A 6,202-nucleotide genomic window follows, 5' to 3' on the forward strand; every position below is an offset into this window, starting at 1 on the left:
TATCAGCTGCTGAAGAGCTCCTAATGATGCCAGCCATCTACCTCCTGAATATCGTCACACTCACTTAGTAGCTGACTCCCATCATCGAGAATTCCACAAAGCACAAAGCAAGCAGCATTCGAGCATCGAAGAATACATAGGACTCCCTATCCATGATAGCTCCACCTTCTCGGCTCATCCTCGGAAGTACCACTGAGCTCTGTAGCTCTACCCCTCGTGCGTTCTAACTAGATACCCTCACTTATCACATACACACAAAAGCATAACGCACATATAACAACAAACCCTAGGCTAAGGCATCACAAATCAGGCCACCCTAGTCCTAAGATATGAAATACCTAGCCTGTCTCTAGCATGCAATAATATCTCATAAGGTGCATAATAGATATTTCATAACACAAAAGTAAGGGTATTTTGGGAAATCACCGTTTGGCTCTGGCTGATTGTACACACTGCTCTTCCTTGCCTTCTCTTTGAACTCTTATTCACTTTTAGAAAACTATTTATTTGAAAACTTTTTATTACTTCCTCAGTTTGAGTCCAGATTTACCCGTAGGCGCGTCCGAATCCCTCAAACCAAGGCTCTGATACCAATTTGTAACACCGTGATTTTCAAGGCAAAATTTTCATTTAAATAATCAATTTAATATTAAAACACTTGTTTAAAATCTTATTCACATTCGAATTACAAAACATAGTTCCATTTTCATTTGAACAGAAAACCAGGATCCTCCAAAATACAACTCTTTCTTCGGTGTGTACAATCGAGCCGATGCCATTCCGCGTTACTGAAAGAACCTGAAACAACATAACATAAACACTGTAAGCACGAAGCTTAGTGAGTTCCCCAATATACACCTTACGCACGTACGCCTTTCCAGGCCCTGACCTTCCGTTCCACTGCACAATGCCTTCCGGCCGATGAGATAATCGCCTTCCGGCCCATAACGTATCGCCTTCCGGCCCATAGTACATTGCCTTCCGGCCCATAACATATTGCCTTCCGACCCATATAAACACACACAGCACGCATAACAATTAACCTTACATATATAACACATAAAACACATAACATATCCGACTCTACGGTCACATAACGTATTGCCTTCCGGCCCATAACATATCGCCTTCCGGCCCATAAACATACACAACACATAATACCTTTGACTTACCACATATAGCACATATACCATAATCCACATCCAACCTTACGATCACATAACATATTGCCTTCCGGCCCATATAATCATACATAGCACGCATAACACATATCACGTCCGACCTTCGAGTCACACAGTCAACCCTTCCGGGTACAGTATAGTGAGAAGACTCACCTCGTGGTAATGAAAACTATCATCTCTTGAAACCACTCGCACTCGATCCGCCGATCTGCAGACTCCCTATAATACCATATACCCTTATTAATACTCTTATCATTCAAGACAACTGACCCTAAGAAATCACATGCAGGTCAACTCTGGTCAACGGTCAACTGGACCGGACTCGTCGAGTGCAAAGGTGACTCGACGAGTCGAGACGTCCTCTCTAACTTTCCCTGATGTTCCCTTTCTACTCGTCGAGTATCCCCCATTGACTCGACGAGATCCACGTGGAAGAATCGCGGGGCCACCCCGACTCCACTCGCCGAGTCTGAAGAACAACTCGGCGAGTTCCAGTGAACCTTCAAGCTACTCGCCGAGTCTGAAGAACAACTCGGCGAGTCCCAGCAAATCTTCAAGCTACTCGCCGAGTCTGATCATTGGACTCGGCGAGTCCATGCCATGCAGTCGATTAACTGCCTCCTGAAATACGCATGGTCCCGAAATACGCAATCATGGGACTTTCTGGACCTCTAAGCATCCTATTACCGGGGTATAAACGCTTGGGTAACAACATAACAATCTATTTAATCACCAAATGGGTTTCATAAACCCTAAATCCGTGTACACATCAAAATAACAGGAATGATCCGAAGTATTACCTGAAAAACGTATTCTCTGTGTCCCCAAACCTCAGAACTCGATCCCCTTGATCTTCCTTTGGCCAAAACCTTTCCTCTTCTTGCCTAACGGATTCTTCAAGGTCCTATTAGCCTTCACTTCTGCTCTAGATGTCCACAGATGCTCAGGTTCTTCACAATCGACCAAAAGACTGACAATGACGGCCTAAGAGACGTTATATACGATCCAAAATCAAACGGCTAGGGTTTCTGCTGAACAGCGTCGACCCGCCGAGTCCATATCTGGACTCGTCGAGTCCAGTCGTGAACCCGCGACCAAGTCTGCGATCCTACTCGGCGAGTCTGGCTCCAACTCGCCGAGTCTCCCCTTTAAAACACCCCAAAATGTAATTTTAACAATACTTGAGATTTCGGGCTGTTACAATTCTCCCCCACTAGAATCAGACTTCGCCCTCGAAGTCTCACTCTGAAAATAATTCCGGATGCTGCTCCCGCATCTCACGTTCCGGCTCCCTAGTCACTTCCGATCTCTTCCGAGGTTGCCACTGAACCAACACCAGAGGTACCTCCTTGTTCCTCAGAACCTTGATCTTCCGATCCCTGATGGCCACTGGTCTCTTAGCGTAACACAGGCTCGCATCCACCTAATTGTTCTCTAGTGGAACCACTGCTGACTCATCGGCTATACACTTCTTCAATTGCGACACATGAAAAGTGTCATGGATCCATCCCGATTCCGTTGGCTGCTCCAAACGGTAGGCCATCCGTCCTATCTTCGCATTTTCACGAAAAGGCCCAACACATCGGGGCCCCAACTTGCCCCTCTTCCTGAATCGAATCACCCCGTCAGAAGTACGAAGTCGCCGACCTGAAACACATACTCGTAACGGCGTCTGTCTGCATAACCTTCCTGTCAACTCTAGACAATCACTAACCTCTGTTTAACCTGCTGAATCTGCTCTGTCGACTAAAGCACGATCTCTGAACTGCTCACCACTCTCTGTAACCGGGAATTACCCAAGATGCAACTCTGCTCCAAATCTCAACGATCACTCGACCCATAAGGGTTAGAAAATCATGAATCACCGGATCCCCGATCCAAAACCCCCTGTATCCATTTTGGAACGACTGAGAGACCCATTCTCACTCTCAGAGCAACTCTCGCGAGTTCTCCTCTTGAAATCGCATACATATGCTGCACTAGTCCCAACATACCTTCCTCTTCCCTTACCTAGGGAAATCCGCCCGACGACCTTGCCACTACTCCATGTATCGCACATGCTCTGGATCTGCTCGTAAGGACTCTCAGGTCCACGCGTTACCTCTCCTCAGCAAGTGAGGGTCCGACATCACCTCCTATGCAACAGCTCAAAGGGCGGCATACTAATGCACTAATGTTGGATGTCGATATGGGACAACACAATCAAGGATCGATACGTACCGCGGCTTCCTCCAAAATCTAATGCACATGCCCGAAGCATATCTTCGAGCGTCTGAGTCGTTTACTCTCTCTAAAGTGTCCTCAGATGTCATCATGATAAACTCATATCCCATATTCCTCTTCAAGACCGAGTACCAAATCATCTTTTGGCCCCACATCTGAGCCCCCAACGGTCACCCATATCATGATCCAAATATCTCACTAACTTTCTCCCCGTGTCCACTATCCCGACCCAGTGACACGCAAGTCACAAAATCCTTTTTTCCTCACGCGAGAAATATAATCCAACCGAGGGTCGTCCCGACTCAAATCTCTGGTTCCTGCTGCGCATATTCCTTGCATATCTCCCTGCATCTCCCGACTTGCCCCCGACTCAACATCCAAGCTCCAAACACTCAATACCAGGGCTACCCAAACTCAAAACTCTTCCACCTCATACACTGCTCGAAAACACTCCAACATCGAAATTCTCTTATCATCTAGTGAGTACTGCAACTCCACGCAATATCACAATACCTTCTGAATAGTGAGTACTGCGATTCGAATATCCACCACAGACTATGGAGGCAATCAACATAACAAACGCCCATCTTGCGAAAATCCACTCTCTCAAATAATCTCCCTGAATGCCCATACTCGAAGACTCCCACTAAATCCGCAGATACTTGATATGCCAAACGTCGATTCAAATCAGGACTCACGAATAACTCCGAAATAAGGATATCATACCCGAATACCCCAGAATACAGCCACAACCACTGATCTTCTGCCCCAAACATCATGTAGTCACAAAGTACATTCCTTCTGAACCCCATAATTAAATCTATATTTTCCCCGCCTTACAACTTCGGTGCATCTAAGTTCTCGATTGGAATGCGAGATAACGCTGACGTACGAAATACGCTGATAATTCTCCGAATCCCTTTTTCCCGACACTCAAAATCCAAACAAGGATGCGCATACCGACCCAATCATTCTCTATCTACTTGCAACGACACCAAACACCTGTCATGGATACACTCGTTCTTCTCCTCAAGTACTTCCCGCATTAACTCACTCTGACCCTCTTCCTAGATCACCGACACCTCAGGTCTCATGATTTCTTACAGCATATCTCTATACTTCACTTATAACCACTCTTGACAACTCTTTGCTTTCTTACATACTGCACCCGGTTCTCCCCCACTTAGGGTTCGAACCATCACCAATTAGCACTCAACCAACCCACGACTATTTTTCACCAGCAAAATCGCACCTGCTCCGAGGAAGTACTGCGCAACGCCCGATAATTCCTCCCTTAAGGAAGTCAATCAACCCTCTATACTCTGAACCTATGGTTAACTCACCAAGAACTTCTCATCACGACTGCCTCTAATCGTTCCAAATCCCATACCAATCTAATACTAAGCATCTGCACTGCTCGATAATATCTCTAGCTCATAGACTGCACCGCAAAATCATCGTTCCTCTCACCTCAACTCATCAACCCATGTTCCAACGCCGGATTTGTCCCAAGGACAGGGACTCACTCTCAACATAGACGAAAACTCTTTGCACTGCAAAACTCGACTGAACTCTCCACTGCTACCACTATAACACAACCTATTATTCTCAATTAGGTGTGGTGTGGTTCTCGACTACCTCAGTCCCAACTGACTGTCTGCTCACGACAAATCACTGCCTCGCGACACACCTGCTACCTGATACTCTGAGGGAAATCATTATCGATAACTACCTGCAGGGTGTACTCCCAAATCCAAAACTGAAACACCAGGCCTCTCGTGTCTGGCACACGAACATAAATGGCACCACCCACCTAGAAGGTGACCTCTCCTCTATCGACTGATCGCTCGACTCAACCGAAATTTTCCTGTCCTTAACTCCTTACCAAAATACTCTGATAGGCACTCGCCTTTCCCCTCGAGGAACGCCTCTCCATACTCAATCATGGTCTACAGGCCTAAAACCCATAGCGTCCGATCTCTACCTCATCGATCATGACCGGATAACAAGATAGTCACAAGCATCATCCACTACGAACCATGGTACTCATCCCATGACATCCCTTCTCAATCTGCTCCGGTGTATGATACTCGAACCACAGCATCTATCCTCAATCTGCTCCGATGTATGGTACCCGGACCATAACATCACTCCTCAATCTGCTCCGATGTATGGTACCCGGACCATAACATCACTCCGCAATCTGCTCCGATGTATGGTACTCGAACCACAGTATCTATCCTCAATCTGCTCCGATGTATGGTACCCGGACCATAACATCACTCCTCAATCCTTTCCTTAGGACCTTCAGAATGCTCCCTGTATCAAGTATGGGTCCTCTGCTTTCAGTAGTACGGGCCCATACTACCTGCCACATCTACCCATACTTTCCACACGGACCATCCCAGAGTTCCTAAGTAGCTGATCGACCTGCTCTTTTCACCAATCCCATCGTGCGTGCTCGCTCCCCAGCGAAATCCTCCACTCTACCAGCGCACTCATCTGGCTAGGTTTACTCCCTAGTCCATTCCGCCGTCCTCCCACTTCTTTGCTATCAGCTGCTGAAGAGCTCCTAATGATGCCAGCCATCTACCTCCTGAATATCGTCACACTCACTTAGTAGCTGACTCCCATCATCGAGAATTCCACAAAGCACAAAGCAAGCAGCATTCGAGCATCGAAGAATACATAGGACTCCCTATCCGTGATAGCTCCACCTTCTCGGCTCATCCTCAGAAGTACCACTGAGCTCTGTAGCTCTACCCCTCGTGCGTTCTAACTAGATACCCTCACTTATC

Source organism: Lactuca sativa, chromosome 2 (assembly GCF_002870075.4).
Source record: "Lactuca sativa cultivar Salinas chromosome 2, Lsat_Salinas_v11, whole genome shotgun sequence".
In the NCBI taxonomy this organism is placed as follows: Eukaryota; Viridiplantae; Streptophyta; class Magnoliopsida; order Asterales; family Asteraceae; genus Lactuca; species Lactuca sativa.